This window comes from Myxocyprinus asiaticus, chromosome 50 (assembly GCF_019703515.2).
Source record: "Myxocyprinus asiaticus isolate MX2 ecotype Aquarium Trade chromosome 50, UBuf_Myxa_2, whole genome shotgun sequence".
Classification (NCBI taxonomy): domain Eukaryota; kingdom Metazoa; phylum Chordata; class Actinopteri; order Cypriniformes; family Catostomidae; genus Myxocyprinus; species Myxocyprinus asiaticus.
In genome coordinates this window covers 9,947,323-9,965,702 of record NC_059393.1, presented here as the reverse complement: position 1 = coordinate 9,965,702, position 18,380 = coordinate 9,947,323, and the positions used below count along the sequence as shown (strand labels likewise).

Genomic DNA, 18,380 nt, shown 5'->3' with positions numbered 1-18,380 from the left:
CCGTTCAGACAGATGAGTTTGTGGGACTCGCTTTGTCAATTCAAGGGAAAACAGGACCCGTCACTGGACTCACTGGTCTGGTTGGAAACGAAAAGTAGAAATAAACAGAGTAGGGATAATAAAAATGTATTCTGCTTGGACATTGATGTCCCAGTGATCTGGGCGAGGTGGATCATGAGAGCTAAAGAGACAAAAAGCAAGGAGCTGAACTTCCTAACAGACAAAAAGGATCCTGCCGAGAAGCAGGAATCCGGCCAGAGGCTGCACTGTCTCCTGGGACAACATACAAAGAGACAGAACCAAGAATTATGCATGAGTTAGAACTAGCAGTAAATTCTAAACTCTCAAGCTAGACATAAGATGTCTTCCAGACGAAATTCTAAAGACTGACGAAAACAACCTCAAGTTCATCAAGTTTTCTGGACTGAGCTTTCTGGATCTGCAAAGACTCCCTTAAGTCAAAAATGGAATGAAACAAAGTATTCAGAGCAAAACTATTGATGATACTTGTAACTATCATAACCAACTTTTGGAGTCATCCAATTTCCTACAAGTATGGAAAATTTGTTCCTCAGGAAAAGCCTTCACAATGGACCAGCAATCAACACAAAACCCCATCTTTCACACACAGCTGTCACAGTCAGGGCCGTTGAGGCGGTCCCAGGGGCACGTCACTGTATTTTCACTGGAGCCATATGAGTAGTCTCCCTCCATGTTTGTTGATATAAGAGTAAAGGTCATTCCTCCCAGCTGTTTCCTTCCACAACCCATGGAGTGAAGAAGTAATGAATAAGTACAGACCTTTCAGGATGACGGCGCTGACCGCTTCTAAAGAGCTCTGTACTGCCACTAATACTACTGTAAACACGCAATGCAATACAGGAAAGCCATTTGTAGCTACAAAACGGCTGTTTTAAAATACAAAGCGAGGATATGTCATAAGAAATGGAGGAGCAACAAGGTTTAGATTTGCATCGCAGTGCCAGAGCTTGTAGATTCCCCTGATAACTTACACCCTTGACGATGTTGAACTATTCCTGACAAGTTCTCAGAATGTTTCCTCTCTGCAAAGTGGTCAACGGACCACAAATTAGGTTGATCGTGCCAACATCTTGCATGAAGCACACCTGCATGAAGATATCTTCGTATAATAATCTGCTCATAAAAATGGTGCTGGGTGTGGATCCCACATGTCTCAGAGGCCAAAAAGACTGAAATATAATCCTGTGCTGGGGGAATGTTTCTTGAATATCGAATCAACATTTAGCCAAATTATCCAGCTCGCTTCAACAGGCTGTTCAGGGCTGGGTCTGATGGCACGCTGCCCTGATGCAAGGCAAGACGATGTGTCACAAAATCAGCATTACAATAGCCACTGTGAACGAAGGACTGTCAAATGAGAGGAGATGGAAGGCAGTTAAATATATAGAGGAAATAACAAGTGGAAGATGGGCGGGGGGGGGGTTAGGTGTTGCAGTTAGCTGAGATTTGAAAGGCCAGGTAAGCTGCCTTGGATCAGTTTCCGTTTGAACAATGAAATGCAAAGAGAGCAAATTAGAGAGCTTGAGAGAAAGAGATGTGCAATGTGTGGCATACATTTTTAGAAGCATAAATCCAATCCAACCAGCAGTAAAATCTGAAATTATATTTCATTCATTACTTCATTCTTTTATAAAATTCCACTTACTACAACAAAACACGTGTATATTTAACTACACGTCATAAGAACAACCAGTCAGTAACTGCACTGCTTGATTAAAGTCTTACAAGTCTGAAGTACAAAAAATAAACAGTAACAGTTCCAGAGACATTTTAGACTGTAGTCTAATGTTGTACTTTAGGCTTGTAAGACTTCAACAGTTCCATTCTGACTCATGTACAAGTGTTTTTCTTTCACTAAAAGCTCATAAGACTATACCGGGAGCGCTGTATGTTTGTTGCTGTAGATTCAAAAGAACTGGCTCATTAGAATCTTTCATTTGAAACTGGACTATACTGGAAGAGCTGTATGTTTTGCGCTGTAGATTTAAAAGAACCGGATCATTAGGGTAATGCGGTCTGGAATTGAAACAGACTGGTAGCGCTGTGTGTTTCGCGCTGTAGATTCAGTAGAGGGCAGTGCTGCCTCTGAATTGCGCTGCAAGAAACACTTGTCAGAGTATTTTAGTATGGTGTTTTATCCGCATCAGTGGAAAATTGCACGTATGGGAAATTCAAACCACTGCCACCAGTGGAGCTGGAAGTGTTGCTGAAAGTATGGGCATGCGTAAGCTCCAGTTTCCATGTGAAGCATCAACAGAGTGGTGCCAAAAGAGAGTTGTTTTTTTAGTTATAATTGATACAATGCAGTCAACAGCAATGCATATTTTTTTAACCCTTCGACCTAACCCAAACTCCAACCCTAAACCCAACCGTCAGTGGAGTAAAAATGCAACCTCCGATTCGCACTCATCATTAAACTGATACAAAGATGTCTTATGGGAGATGGTGCTTGTCAGTTACTTGGCAGAATGGGGTTGATGTCTGCCTTCTGGAACAATCGGTAGCAACTTGTTGACTTCCCGTGTGATCATTTTCCTAAAAATAGACTTTACGCAAAATATGATGTCTTAACTTTTCTTTATTCTTTTTATTATTATTTTGGGGTGAAATACACCCCACACATTTCTTGAGTTTTTGTGAAATTCACCCATTTACGCATCATTTTTACCTTTGAGGGTGTTCCCAAAGGGAGATTTTGTCAGATTTGCCAAATTCTGGGGACAATACGGTCCTCACAGTATAACTAAGTAAATCCACACACACAGGTATCAAGACACAAGAACTCATTTCATTCTCGGTCCAAATCTCCTTCAAGTTCTCTCATTTAATTTCCTAAACATTCTTTTTCATATTATTTCTCTTTCTCTTGCACAATGTGTAACTCTAAAAACAGGCTGCTGACCCACCATAAGCCAGATGAAACTGGGATAAATGCTTTTGCCATAAAGAAACCCTGAGATCATGCTAATAGACAGAAGTGATGGAGTGAGTCTGAGAAGAGCAAGACAGACTGGAGGAGTGTGGAAGGGAATGAGATACAAGATTCTTTACAGGTGAAGCGGCATGTGTCTGAATTTACCTGTCACTGTTAAACTAATCAAACACTTCCATACGGTCTCATTTCTCTTTAGTGAACAATGGGTCGAATATCTCTTTCATACACCCTCTGTGATCTACTGTTTCTTTTTTATTTCTCTGTTTAAGGCATCATCTCTGTCCTAGGCAGTGTATGAAGTGTGTGAACTCAGAACTGGTGGATTACTTTTGTTTGTTTTTTTTCAAGCCCTGAAGTGGATTTACAACTGACACAGAGATATTGAGCACAACTGTGTGGTCATTATGGTGAAGAGAGGTTTGGTGACGGTCAGTGGAAAGATCTTCTAAGTATGGCCTGCATTCATTTTCACCAAGAACAACCTGTTGACCCCAGTATTGTCAGTATAGACCTTACTTAGAGTAGACACCATTTTTATTTTGAGGCCAACAAATCACATTGAATTAATCTTTGCATAAATTTTAAGTGGACCAAGAACTCCAGAAAACAGGGGATATGAAAATGATAAAGCAACCTAGGAACTTCAAAAAGGACAGCCAATCGCCTTATTACTAGAGGTGATGCCTCTAGCAAAAAGCTGAATGGCTCTTCTAATTTAAGTTTGTGTCTAGAAGGGAACCGTTGGGCTGAGGAAAGTCTTGTGAGAGTTACATGCAACATTTGAACACTGTGTTTATTGTGCTTATTTGGATTCCCATAGAAACCCCACACCTACCCCTACCCCTAAACTACCCCTAAAACTAAACCTAACCCTGTCCCTGACCCTAACCTTTGCAACAGCAAATATGACTCTCGTGAGACTTTCCCAGTCTGATGGTTCCCTTCTAGACATGACTACAATTTAAAAGGAGCAACTTACTTTCCTAGAGCCAACAAACTGAAAATTGTGATTACTCCAAATAAATTTTTCCATGAGTGACCCATCTCCTCTCCTTAAACTTTCTCTACAGCTGGCTAACACCTGAATTTCAGACAACATTGCAAAAGAATCAAACCCAGACAGACAAAGAAAGAATCTTTAGAGTAAGACTGTAAAAATTACTCTACATCTCTCTTTTACTCTTCCTGCTTCTCCCAGTCCCTCTCACTACAAAATTTATAAACTGGGCTGGGACATCCCTTTTAGTCTTGTTGTCATCTTCTTACTTTGCTTCTCTGCTTGCTCTATCTCCTCCCCTTTCCATCCCATTTCTCACTGCTGCCATCCTTCTATCCATCCATCCATCCATTCTAATACCTCTCCTTCTTCCACTTTACTAACTCCCAGCACTCATTTGTCCTCTCTCTTTGTTCTGCAGAGTGGAGAGAGTGGAGGAGTTCAAACCCCCTCAGAGAGCCCCTGTTTTTCTCTCTCCAGTGAAGGACAAGTGCAATGCTTTCCCTAACCCACCAACATATGGAAAATAGACAAATGTCCACATGTAGCTGTGGAATGTTAATGGCTTCCATAACTGTCCATAATACAGATCCGATGTCTTGACCTTTTCCATTATATACACCACAACTCTAGAGTCAACGACTATTAGGAATTATCTTTGAGGTTCCTGGACCAAATTGAAGTAGTACTTCCAGAGAAGACTTTCAGTTTTCAAGTCCTAAAACCAATTCTGGAGTTTTGAAGATCTCAAATTAAAAAACGTCAAATGTGTCATTTCTGTGCCAATAGAGATACCATATGGAATCACAATATGTTTAAGAAGCCCTGCAGGACTTTACATAACACTGGCTCAAACAATGGCGTAAGTATGGGGTGAGATTACCTGTTCATCTACCCAATGGAAAATGGGGGAGAGTCTGAAAAAGCCATTATTTTTACAATTCTGCTTTGTGGTGCTAGTAGCGCAGAACTTAGACACTTCCACTTTAAATTAAAGCAGACTTGTAGATTTGCAATTTTAGAGGCTACGAAGTTCTAGATGATTTACAGACTTGGGTAGCCTGAATGCGACACAAAAAGGGGACAAAAACAGTTTTGCATGCTAGTATGTTTTGCGAACATCCTTCGCAGGGTAATCAGGAGGATTATTTGCTTGTCTGATGCCTGAAGCCCAAGCAAGCCTAACTACTAATGTGTATGTTTGCAAAATCCTTCAGATAATGAATTAATAAACAAGACTGTTTATTCAGACAGAATCCATCAGAAGGCCCCTTTGAGGTCTGGCCTGCAGACAGTTTCCATGGGCTCCATCATTGTTTTTTTTTTGTTTTGTTTTTTGGGATGCTGGGTGGTCCAGTGGACTTACTTTTGAGTTTAGTTCACTCTCTTTCTCTCATTGCTCAAGAGCACTTCATGAGGCTGAGGGCGCCATAGACTGGAATGAGGAAAGCCTCTTTCAATGGCTTGCAGGACTAGTCAGTTTTACTTGTCAGCTAGTCAGTAAAAAAGTTGACTAGTCAGCAAGTCAGTGTTTATCTTATGTAAATGACTCACCACACCGCATGCTGCATCATCAGTCTGATGGTCAGTTAAGCCAGAGAGTGTCCTGTGCAGCTGAGATGATGCAGATAAGAAACTAAAGCTTGTAAATCTTCATGCTGCTGCTTGCATAAACGGTCATAAACAGTGAAAAAAACAAAACAGGCCTCTTGTTTGAATGTGAAAACTCTAAATGAACGAAGACCATCTAAGAAGTCCACTATACGGGTCACTTACAATATGCTTTGTGATCCATGACTACTCCACAACATCAACTAGCGGTTTAGTTAATCGACTAGTCAGTAGAACCCCTACTTCCTCCAAGTACCAACCTTAGAGCACAACAAATATAGTGTGAATGTGCAAGTTTGGAAACTGAGAAATGATCCATTGATGAAAGTTGGTTCAGTAAAACAGAATCTATCTCTCCTGAACTTGTTTTCTTTGATGCTCCACAGAGAAACACCCAAACTCACGCTGGGTAAATGTTTAGTTTTCCAAAACTCTCTGTGTTGTTTTCCCCTCTCGCCTGTTCCAGCTGCAGAGGAAATGACAATTCCCAAAAAAACAACAGCCGGCGCAATTCATAACCTTCATCTCTCCGTTTCTGTCTCTCTCTACAGCTGGTATATCTTGAGTGGTGGATGCTGCCTCAACTGTGAAAGGGGTCTTGACCTTGAAATCTGATATGTAACAATACAATGAAATAAAATCATGGAGTAACAAGCACTCAGATGGGAATGTCAAATACTTATTCCAGAAATCAGGCTTCGTAAAGTAAGACCACTACTATGACCAGGACTAAGACTGGTATTAAAACTAGGATTACGGATAAAGTAGGGTAAAATCCTACACACAAAAGCATGGAGTTAAGTAAACTGGCAATGTAAATCTTTGTTCTCTTGTCTTTGCAGTGATAAGGCAAGGGTATACTTTGTTTTTCCGCATGCTGTTCCGTCTCACGGTCGATTACTCAAGCCTTTCAAATAACTTTTTTGACCGCAAGCCCATGTGCATGTGTTGGACGCATGCGTACTACAACTGTTTTGTGATACTGCGCCTGCCAGAGTCAATGGCATGTGGAAATGCGAAATATACTTTGGTCTTTAGCCATGGAAGGAGTAGTCTTCCCAGTACAACCAGCCCATCCCCTCAAGCGGTTCTGATCCAGATGCTGTCCAGATTGTCCTGCATGTGCACTATTATATTTTATCAAATATATCAGAAGCATACCTTGCAAAAGGCAGGGTGACTGATGCTTTGGATGTGTGAAGGGCTATAATCGGACTCTGTCTTGGTCTGTTTATCTCTCACGTCACTAGAATTCCTCCATTAAGCCCCTCAGAGTCTCATTTCCTTTAGGGCTGAAATGATTAGTCGACGTTATCAACAATGTCGACAATAAAAAATTGTTGACACAAATTTTCGCTGTCGAATAGTCGTTTGATCTCATTTAACACAATATGAGATCATTTGAAATACTAATGATGATGTGGGAGAGCAGCACTTCAGCTCTCCTTTGATTGAGGAGAGGAAGAAAGAACAGCTCACAGTCCAGACACACTCCAAACTTTCCAAACAGATTAAGGTGATGTAGATCGCAGAGTATGAGGGAATTATAATGCAAAAATACCAAATAAGTAAATACAGAAGCAGTGCTGTCGTGACGTGAAATGAAGCGGAGCCGTAAATGGCGTTCCGCTGAAGCAAAACTTGCCTGTCAGAGTGTCTAAAAAGGAAACACCCCGGCATTATATCTTTAATGCATCCTTTATTAAAGTTCAAATAATAAGGGAGTATTTTTTATAAATAAGCACAAACTCCGAAACTGATATTTCTCTATGCGATCAGAGCCACTTATATGAGTCACGTTAAAAACAGCGTGAGAGAGTTTAAATTTTTCTCCCAGCTGATACACTGTCTCGTGTGGAGACACTCATCCCTCGCGTGAACTTGCTGCAGCTAGATTACAACATGATGGATCGTGATGTAGTGGATCATAATATATGTCACGGTGTGTATCTTATCGTGAAATAAAAAAAAAAATAAATAAAATCGGCGATATGCAGCTCTATTAAGAAGAAAGAATTCGTTTTTTGTGAGTTAAAGATGGATCGAAGTGAACAAAAATTTGAGAGAGTGTAGTCTTAGCCCTTTATACAATGCAGAAAACCTGTTTTTTGCTTTGTCTTTTTTGGTTTGTTTTCCAATATAAATATCTTAAACTCCTTATGTACATTTACATTAGGAGCTATACTGCAGAAGATAAAAATGTTATCAGAGAATGTTGAATATAATATTTAATATTTAAATATTTTAAAATATCTAAAAATCCTTAAAACAAGATACATTTACCTGAGAAGCAGCACATACGATATTTAGACTTGTTTCAGAGAATGTATCTTGAATATAAATATATTTAGTCTTTACTGCACTGGCAGAAGTATAAAAAAGTGAAGAAAAAAAAACATTATATACAAAGTACACTTAGTACAAGTCTAAATATCTTCTATGTTGCTTCTCAAGTAAATGTTTATTCTTAAGGATTTGTAGATCAATTTAAATGGAAAACAAGACAAAACACTTGATAATAATAGGATTTTTTTTTGCAGTGATTTTTAAAAATGAATTAAACAATAAAAATCCAAGTATTTTTTCCCCTTTAATTCAGTGAACGTCATTTAGAGGTATTTTTTAAAAGATGATTTTGTCCTCTTTATTGTTAGTAAGCACGTTTAATACAATCTTTTAAGTCAAGGCACAAGCCGAATAGTCGGTTAAGAGCTAATGAATAATCGTTGCAATAATCGGTCTAATAATCGTTAGATTAGTCGATTATCAAAATAATCGTTAGTTGCAGCCCTAATTTCCTTGCAGATTTGCAGCCGGACACAGAATGCCAGGCCTCTGATCTAGTGCTGACATTGAAATCGTGACAGGTCCAGAGAACAGTTTTCTAAAGTGAACCCCACATCTGGTTTGCTATGCCGTCAAAGTATCTCTAGGAGATTGCGGATTTGAGCAAAGGAACAAACAGCTTTGTCCAAGATTGCCATTTCCATATCAAAGTCTATCTTTCAAATGCCTGTCCACATAATTTCCCTTCAATTTTAACATATCAGATGCCTTATAGGGGTGCTGTAGTGTGATGGCTAAGGTTTGGGCTGGTAACCAGAAGGCTGAGGGTTTGATCCTCACTAAAAGCGAGCTATATACAGTATTGAGCAAGAGGCTTACCTTCAGGTTGCTCCAGCAGGATTGTCTTTGAAATAAGTTAATGACGTTGATAATAAATGTTTCTGTCAATATAGTTCATGTAGGCTTAAATAATTACGGCTGCATAATGTACATCTCTAGATGTACCTAAAATAATTGTTCATAGAGAGAGCTTTGCTACAAGGAAATGTTGGTTAACACCAATATAAAGGTGAAATTTTCACAACTGATTATCGTTTTCAAGCCTTCCAGACAATATCCAAGTGAAACCAGACTCACACAAACACACATCCTCATGAGTCGAACCCTTCTTTCTACCAGATCAGGCTTCAGCACCCTAAATCATCCTGTATTAAGCCTAGTGACATCAAAATAACGTTCCTAAAATTTATCTTTGCAGAAAACCAGGATGATTTTTCTTCTCAATTTCAGCGAACAACCTAAAACAATACTGTACTGTATATTACATGTAACATCTAAAATTTTATTATATTCTCAAAGAAATAATATGAAACCCAAGCTTTTTACTATAAATCCCCACCGCAACCCTGAAATCAGGAAACAGACACAAGTGAACATTTGTGTCTTCGAATCATTTGTGCTGTTTTTCATGAGAAGGACGCAAGGGCCCCGGGACCCTGTGGCTACACTCAGAGAATAAAGGGACAGGAAATGTAAGGCCATGAGGCCACACATACGGCATGTGAACCACTGCCACAGGGGGACAGACAGAGAGAGAGAGAGAGAGAGAGAGAGAGAGTGAGTGAGAGAGAGAGAGAGAGAATTATGAGAGAAGGAGTGGGGAGATTTAGGAAGACTAAGAGAGTGAGAAAAGAGGGGGAGAGGGTGGGATAAGTGGAGGGATGAAGTCATGTCAAAGTTTTTCAGCTTTGGTCCTCTGTAGCCAGTCGGAGTCTTCAGGGAGGGAAATTGAATATCCATTGTTATGCAGGAGCCTACAAGGCCAGAACAAGTAAAGCAATATTCCCTATCCTGTCTCCCACCAACCCACCACCTCCTCAATGTACCTCGTTCTCTGAGCAACATCATTTTTAAAATACAGGATTCATCGACAACTTCACTAGCATCACTATTAATATTGCTTCTACTTTTATTAGGGGTTTGTTCAAATCCCTAACCATTAAGCTTTAGTGAACAACTCATCCCACATAGTTTGTGCAATGGACATGAATGATACCTCAAATCACAGAGGCTTACTAAAGAAATAGTTCACCCAGAAGTGAAATTCTCTCATTATGTACTCACCCTCATGCCATCCCAGATGTGTATCACTTTCTTTCTGCTGCGAAACACAAAGATTTTTAGAAGAATATTTCAGCTCTGTAGGTCCACACAATGCAAGTGAATGGTGATCAGACATTTGAAGCTCCAAAAATCACATAAAGGAAACATAAAAGTAATCCATAAGACTCCAGTGTTTAAATCCATATCTTCAGAAGTGATATAATAGGTGTGGGTGATAAACCGATCAAAACGTAAGTCCTTTATTTCTCTAAATCTTCATTTTCACTGTACATCTGAAAGTCACATGTGGTGCCTGTTTAGTTTCACTTTCCCATCTGAAAGTGAAAGTTAAAGTGGCGATTTAGAGTAAAAACACCACAATAAGTTTAGCATGTTCATAAACAAACTCTCTCTTTGCACAGAAACAATGTTTTTTCTTTGATTATTGCGAGCATATCACATCTACATCACCAAAGAAGAATGCTGTGAGTCTCGGCCAGTTTCTGAGCACAGTGTGTGAGGCCCAGCCCAAATTCATTTGTTTTAGTTTAATGTGGAGCCTGACACAATATTACTCAATCTGTCTCACACAAACACCATTACCCTACACATTCTGAGGGCTACGAGCAGCCAAGCCCCACACATGGTTGCATAGACACATCTGTATGTTACACCCACACCTGCAAGTACAGAGGGAGAAAAAGGGAGAACATTTCCTGTTGTTTAAAGGAACAGTTCACGGAAACATGATGCAATTCTGTAATATTTATAGTAAAATAAAAAAAAAATAAATAAAAAATTCCTCTCTCTCTCAAACATGTACAAGTTTATAAGGTTTGCAAGGTTTATAAAGAGAGAAGCAGCAATCATGTGGAGTGATGTGGTTTTCACAGCATTTCATCTATGAACGGGAAGCATTCATCTGGAAACTCAAAACATAATGGGCCAAAGGGCCTGCAAGCAACCTGCTTTTAAAGCCACTTAAGATCATGTCAGTAAACAAGAAACATATGAAAGGCAAACACACCCGTTGACTGGCATCCTCAACTGCGTCCTTGCATGCTGCCCTGCAGGCGAAGAGCCAAGAGTGTGTTTGGAGAGGTAAGAAGATATGCCCAAGCCTTGTGTTTCAGCATCAGCATCATTAGGGATGTGCCAAATGCAATTTCTAGTGGGGCGTTCACATAAAACATATTCTTGCATTTCAAAGCAGCTAACCGAGAGCAATGACATGGAACAGAATGCAGAGCTCTAGAGATGCATTTTTAAAAGTTGGACTCTTTTTAACTTGACACCATTTAAAACAACAACACTAGTGGCTGGATGCTCTAAAAACAGCACAAATGGCCAAAGATGTATGTCTAAAGGCCAAAACATACTGTACGCAAGTATGTGAAAGCAGATGCTTTCTAGCTACACAAGCTCGATTACGTGCGTTATTGCGTCCCAAAATGTGTCAGACCACAATTCATAACTCAAAGAAAGTACGTTTTGAATTCTCAACACTGCTGCAAGGGGTGCTATAACAGACATTTACCATGAACTGGCCACTTCTACAGTGAGTTTTCTCTTAAGTCAACTACTGTCATGGAGGAGCAACAGTTTGAAGAGAATACTGCTGAGCAAGTAAGGTTAATTCAATATAATTGAATTATACCTGTACAATAATACATCTGGTTTAATGGTGCAGACTTTTCAAGGTAAAGGTAACTATCGCCCCCTTGAGTACTGGGATTTGTTACTGCCACAGTAACTCAAGAGCATGTTAAACATGTTCAACTGGACCGCACGTTGGCAATGCGCTGACCAAGCACTCGCATCTGCATACACACTCCCTAGTTGAGCTCTTGACATTTACTCGCAAATTAAAAATACATCAGGAACTGCAGGTTGGGCAGAAAAGAGCTCTACATGGATGATTCATGTATGCACACTTGCGTACAGTATGTTTCTGGCCTAAATGTGTATGTCTGTAGCGGCTGTGCTTTGAAGGGGAATCATTTAAAGACGCAACATTTCCTAGATGGTTTTACCGTGCACACTGTCAGCATGCTAAACTTATAAAATGGTGAACATCACTAATCGACTAATCAGTTATATGACAACTAGCCGATTAGTCGACCAGCATGTACCATCCCTAGCTTACATCAAATCCACCTTTCTTCCTTGAACACAAGTTTCCATGCAAATCCAATTTTACCTTTGCTTACCCACATACGAAAAGAGTCAACCCTTAGGCAAAGCGGCTTCATTTGCTATTAAACTGAAGCATGTTGTTCGACAGTTCGACCACTGACCTGAGCAAGGATCTGTCTGTCAAGGTTTGTGCAAGAACACTTCTCAAACACATGCACTTCTACACACAGGAAATGACTTCTTCGCTGAGGCAAGCCCATCTGACTTTGATTCTGAGTTGGAGCCAAGCCCAGGGTAGGAGGTGCCTTGTCCACTAATAAATTATTTATTTACACGGCCGCAAGATGACAACCCTGAGGATTCAACTTGAACTAAAATAATATATAAACATAACCAATTTTGTTCCACTCATCTCTAATGCAGAAGTACAGGATCTCTTAAACACACTCACTCTGACACTGGGCACCTTGTGTCTTTAAAAGAAACCATTTTTGATTTCTGAGACATCCAGGCAAAGAATGCAGACTTATCAGTACAGTGGTGCATAGCAAGGCGATTCTGCATCGCAGCTCTGCTCCAAAATGCATGCCGAGGAATGCACCTTAAAAACACAGGGGACATAGTCACACTAACCTGAGTGGCGAAGGAAAATCACTTGAGGGAAATTCGCCTTCTCAAGTTCCAGAACTTCCCATTCTCAGAGTCTGGACTGATTCGGTCTTCCTCTCCTGACACCTCTCACAATCTACAGCTAGACTTCCAGCGTGCCTGCATAGGACTCTCCAGTCTCCAAATGGAAAAGATACTACAATACATATCTCACATAGCTAGGAGAAACTGATGGATAGAGAAAGCCAGAAAAAGAGAAAAAAAGACATATGGGAGGGGGTTTCTCCGATTAAAATTCTCCCGGCACGTTGAAGAAGGCCACTGCAGCAATAAAGCTCTGCCGACTGGCTTTTGTTCAAGTTTAAAGCTGGAGTTTCTCTTTTCTCCCTCTTTCTACCTCTTTTGGTCTTCTGGCACTCTTTTCTGGAATTGGAGGGAGGTGAAGGGTGGGGGACCGAAATTATAAATTAGCAGGATAAGAAAAAACTTAAAAAGTTAGCCTCCTCTCCCACTCTTGTCCATTTTTTCTTCTTTCGCTCTTGTCTTCACACTCCCTCTTCAGATGTGGAATTAATTTGAACAATGCACATCATCAGACCGCAACAAAGCCGAAGCAGCTTTCAAAAGGTCTTACAAGCTAGCATGGCCTTCAATGCTGAAAAAGTGCCGATTAGAGACCAGATTTTGTTTAGTAGATCTAGAAACAGAGATGGAGAACCAGTATGAACAGATATCCACCTTTTTCCTTAATGATAAAGTGTTCCACGATTAATTTTTGGGTTTGTAGTATTCCAGTCTCTAGTGTTTTCACTCTGTGTACATGAAGTATTAAAATAATGTCTTACTCCTTTGGGTAAAGGAGTTGAGGAAAGTTGTGACTATAAACCCATGGTACCCAAGTTATAAACATCCACACTAACTTAGATTAAACTTCGATCTAAACTTTTCTGAAGAAAATGTGTCTTGTGCAAAACTGGCCACGACAATGTTGAGTTGGATTAACTTTTTTTTTTTTTTTCATGGTTTCCCATGTCCTATTCTTGTGCATAGATGTAGCTAGGGCATCCATGGGCCTCTGGGGCCCCACATGTGGACTCTGTACTCTGCCACATGTTAGAAGTGCCCACCCCCATATTTCTATTATTTTGGTGTTGAGATATGGCTGGGCCCCCAGGGACCTCTGGGGCCCCACAGATGGCCAGTGTACATTATCTCAAGTCAAAAGAGCTTTCCCAAATGAGGTCTCTATGTCTCTGTTATATTCTGATGCCTAAATATGGTCCTCATGAGTTCAGAGTCTAAACACTGTCATTGTAAGTCTAGGTTTTTTTATTCTCACCCGTTTCATCGTCCACTAAACGATATCATAAGTTTGACCACTTGGAAAAGTAATAGCATGCCTCTTCTCAGTAACCTGCATGTGATAATGACCACCAGTGACCACTAATTAAGCTTCTGTCATGGAGAGCTGCTTTTTCTGATGCCCGATCAGGTATGTGGTGTTTAGAGAGTTTACAATTTGTTTGGTTGTTGCGCCCGAGGGGCAACAGTTGGCTTTGTTTCAGAAATGTCCGGAACTTGCCCTTATTGACTGCCATTCTAAAGCTTTGCAAACACTAATCAAAACATTCTAGAATGGACACCTTGGAAGTCTCAGGATTTAATTTCTGGAATACTTTGAATCTTGCGTAACTCTCAGCTATACATTAGCAGACTGTGGCTTGCAGCTCCCAGCCTTTTCTTGTCAGCTTTTGGATGGAGCGTCTGACAGGCTTTCCCTCCTGGATGAATAATTGATTGCATATTGATTTTAACATCCCCCAAGAGACCCCCGCTCACAGAGGCCCTGCTGAGGGCTTTCATTTGGGTTGTCTGTGGTAAACACAACACAGTCATTATTTCTCCTCTCATAACTCTTCTTCTTCACTGTCTCCTTCAGTCAGCACTCCCTAGTTGAGCTCTTGACATTTACTCAGCAATTAAAAATACATCAGGAACCGCAGGTTGGGTAGAAAAGAGCTCTACATGGATGATTTGCAGAATCTGGATATGTACTAAGCTGTCCTTTTTGAAATTGCTCTTGCTTTGCTGGAAATCAAGGCAACCACTGTTGTTATGAGGAAAACAAAATGGTCTTTAGGACTCCTATTGACCTTAGGCAGGGTAGATAGATGCCACTGACTGAATTTTTCTCTGGAAAGTCAGAATTTCAGTGTTTTGTCAGCTGAATGATCAACACCAATGTGCACACCCCACTGAACAGATTGCATGTCTATTTCTCTCAGCCTCATTAGAATTCACGTCAAATTAAATATGTTGTTTACCCCGACTAAAGTCCGTAGGGTGCTTTAAGAAAGCTTCTCTTAATCATGAATTTATGAAATGCAAGCATTTTTATTTTTGGTTTACTTTTACAGCACTTACTATGGCCAAAGAAACTCCAGCAGGGGCTTTTGAAACAAACCCTAGATGTATTTTACCAAGGACTTGTTCTGTAGAATAATAAGTGAAGACTTCATAGGGAAAGTTATTCATATGGTAATTTTGTGTCATAATCACTGTGAGCCTCTGTGCCTCTTTAGTTAACAAACTGACTCTTAGCCAATCGTCTGACAATACTAAAAACCCATTAAGATGATACAGCCAGTTTGGGGCCTCACTTTTTGTTCTGGAAACATTCATTTTATCAAAAGGGTTGCAGGAGAAACAAGCCTAGTGCCATCCATCCAAACCTCATTGCGTAATCATTTCTCTGCGACTGCAAGTGACACTGGTGTCGTAAAGTTAAAAGTGGCTGAAGTGGATTGCTTCTGGTCTCAGCTCTCACTCGTGGTGTTAAAAGTGTGTAAGCCCCAGCAGATAGACGTGTTGAGTTTGGTTTTAAATGGAGGTGAATTTATCTACCCTCACTACCCATCAAGATTTTTATTACTGAAGTGGAGAATGTTCCTGAGTAAAAATGAATCATTACGAATAAATCCTGATCGGATGAGCCACGTTCAAAATTATTGTAAAATAGCAACAAGGCAATAGTATAGCGACATGCTATATCACATGACAGTCAGCAAATAGCATGTTGCTTGTCTACTGAAACAACCAAATGTCAACTGCTAAACAAATGACAAAAAAGGTTATCAATAAAAAAAATGGCCCACTAAAGAACCAAGAATGTGGAGTCGTACATTCAATTTAATGACTTTGTTTAAAGATTGCCTGTCAATTTGTGACTTAGGGTTTCATCTTGTCCAGACTCCAAATGCCCATGTTAGTTACTGTATAAAATATGGTGTGCACTGATATATTTTGACTGAGATTGTTAATGAACTTTGCCTGCTCTTTGAAAAGCAATCAGGCACGAGCATGCATGAATTGTAGTGTACACTTCAATATGTACTGAGAGAAATCATCAGACTGGCTCCCTACCAGCAAGCACATACATTATTTTCCTATCTAGGCCATAATGCATACTCTCAAGTATTATGTCAATGATCAGGGGCTTGCAAAATACCATATGGAACACCAAAACACATGATATTTGGGTGAACTATCCCAAAACAGATGGTTTTCTTTGTTTTTGTTTGCAGTTGTACTTACCACACAGAGAGAAAGAGGCTGTTCATCACCACCAGACTTAGGATGAAATACGTTTAGAATTCAAACTAAATTAAAATGAAGTTTCGAAGGCGTCTAAAAACATTTGGCTTATTAACGTAAATTATGATTGCAAAGTCGCCTGTGCTTAATTTCCTTAAAAACGGCTATAAGCCCTCCATTACTGGCAGGACAAGTCCAAGTTTTTGAATTAGAGCAACATTTACAAACTTTTTCCTGTTTCTGTGCCAGATTTAGGGCTGATGTTTGCTACTTTTGGATGGGGACAATAAGTGGAGAGTGATGAAAGAGGCTGGACCCTCTTGATGGTCATTTAGATTTCCTGTGCCAAAGCACAAACAATGACGCTAAAATCCTTCGGTAATAAAACACTTTGCAACTGAGATCGGTGTTGATTAATGTGCCTCCCCATGATTTGCAAATGCTGTTGCAAGATGCTCAAAATACATATTTCAAAGCTGAAAAAATGGCTTTTTAGTACTCCAAGGAATAGAAATATTGTCATTAAATCGAAACAAGCATCGCAGTGTTACGAGATGGGCCAAAATAACGGTGCATGTATCCAAAAGACTGTTTAAAGGAATATTTCACCCAAAAATGAAAATTTGAATTGATAGCGCCACACAGCTGCAGTATTAAAACTTTAAATTTGGAAATCAACTTACGAATGGCATACTACTAATAGTTGACTCTAAATAACAAGCCGGGTCAGAAGAGGTGACGGGCTTCACTTCAGGATGAATCAATTACAGCAAGTGGAATTTACCATAGTCTTCTATCAAAGAGCTTCTGAGAAGTATCAAGGGTCTCGGGCAGCTTGCTTTGACCCTCCTCTGGCAACCCCAAACAATCACGAGAATGTCAGAGAGCGAGAGAAAGAGAGAGTGAGAGAGAGAGAGACCAACCAATAAAACAGCTCTTTGATAGTGTCTCTCTCTCTCTTGCACCCTGGTTCGCCAGCCAGGGAAGCCAAACGCATCACTGCACACTAGTTCAGTAGAGTACAATGTGTCTGTTGATGAGGACACACAAAGTATCATGGCAGGCAGGCAGGGGAGGGGGCATTCTGAGATGTCCCATCCCCTGCCCAAACTGTAAGTGAGGGAGAAAATATATAGTTGCCCATTTTAGCCGGGAAAGACAAAAAGGTAATCTACGGTGCTAGACGAGATCTTATTGTGACGAGGAGGAGGGCGTGGCTGGGCCGTGAGGACGCACGCCTGGCATTGAATTGTCCTCATCAGCCGGGAGGGGGATAAAGATGAGCCGGAGGCACCAGTTCAAGAGAGAGTCGCACGCAGCCGCTGTGTGTGTGTGTGTGTGTCTGTGTGTTTATGTTTGCTTAAGTTGATTTATGTCATTAAACTTATGTTGACTGTTCTGCCAGTTCCCACCTCCTCCTTGCCCATCTTGTGAACCCCGTTACACTTATAAATTCACAAGGAACTGCTTTTATGGAAAGGAACACCTATAAAGAACATATAGTTTGATCTGATCTGACCATTTCAACATTCTGCCATATACCCGATTTACAATATTTTGTCCTGTTTGTTTACCATAAATTATGATTTTTTGTCCTGACTACAGTATGTTTACATGAATACCCCTCCAGACCAACAATTCTGTGCTGCAATAATTGATCTTTGTGGCACTTTCACTGGATTGAGCATGTAAACTGATTAACTAAGCACTGACGTTGGTGCATGCTGCGCAGTTCAGTTGAGTAGCACTGTTTCTGCAAAAAACTAAACGGTACAGCTGAAAATGATCTAGTAACAAACTCAACCTGGTCTCACAGAATTACGTTACTACCAACATTTTTTGCTAAATGATTTTACGTGACTTGTTGAATGTTTTGCGGTTTACTGGTGAAATAAACACTAGAGGCGCAACAACGACTTACTTGCACACATATCACGAGTAAAACGTTCATAAACACTTACTTTTTGCCCTGTTCCTCACACAAAGCTGCCTTATGACATCAAAACAATTTTACTATAGCGCATGACTTGAAAGATAATATATATATTTGAACATTTGCATTACACA

General features: G+C 40.2%; 1 protein-coding gene across 3 annotated transcripts in view; it reads right to left on the bottom strand.

Moving 5' to 3' along the window:
- Positions 1–18,380, bottom strand: part of add3a (adducin 3 (gamma) a) — a 160,650-nt gene that overhangs the window by 85,706 nt on the left and 56,564 nt on the right. Inside the window, exon 1 of one of the 3 annotated variants that reach the window (XM_051694869.1) lies at positions 12,744–12,903. The exons of the other annotated variants lie outside the window; for them this stretch is intronic. The gene's annotated coding sequence lies outside the window, so the exon portion shown is untranslated. Of the gene's footprint in view, positions 1–12,743; positions 12,904–18,380 lie in introns of those variants that run through there. 3 annotated transcript variants of the gene reach the window in all.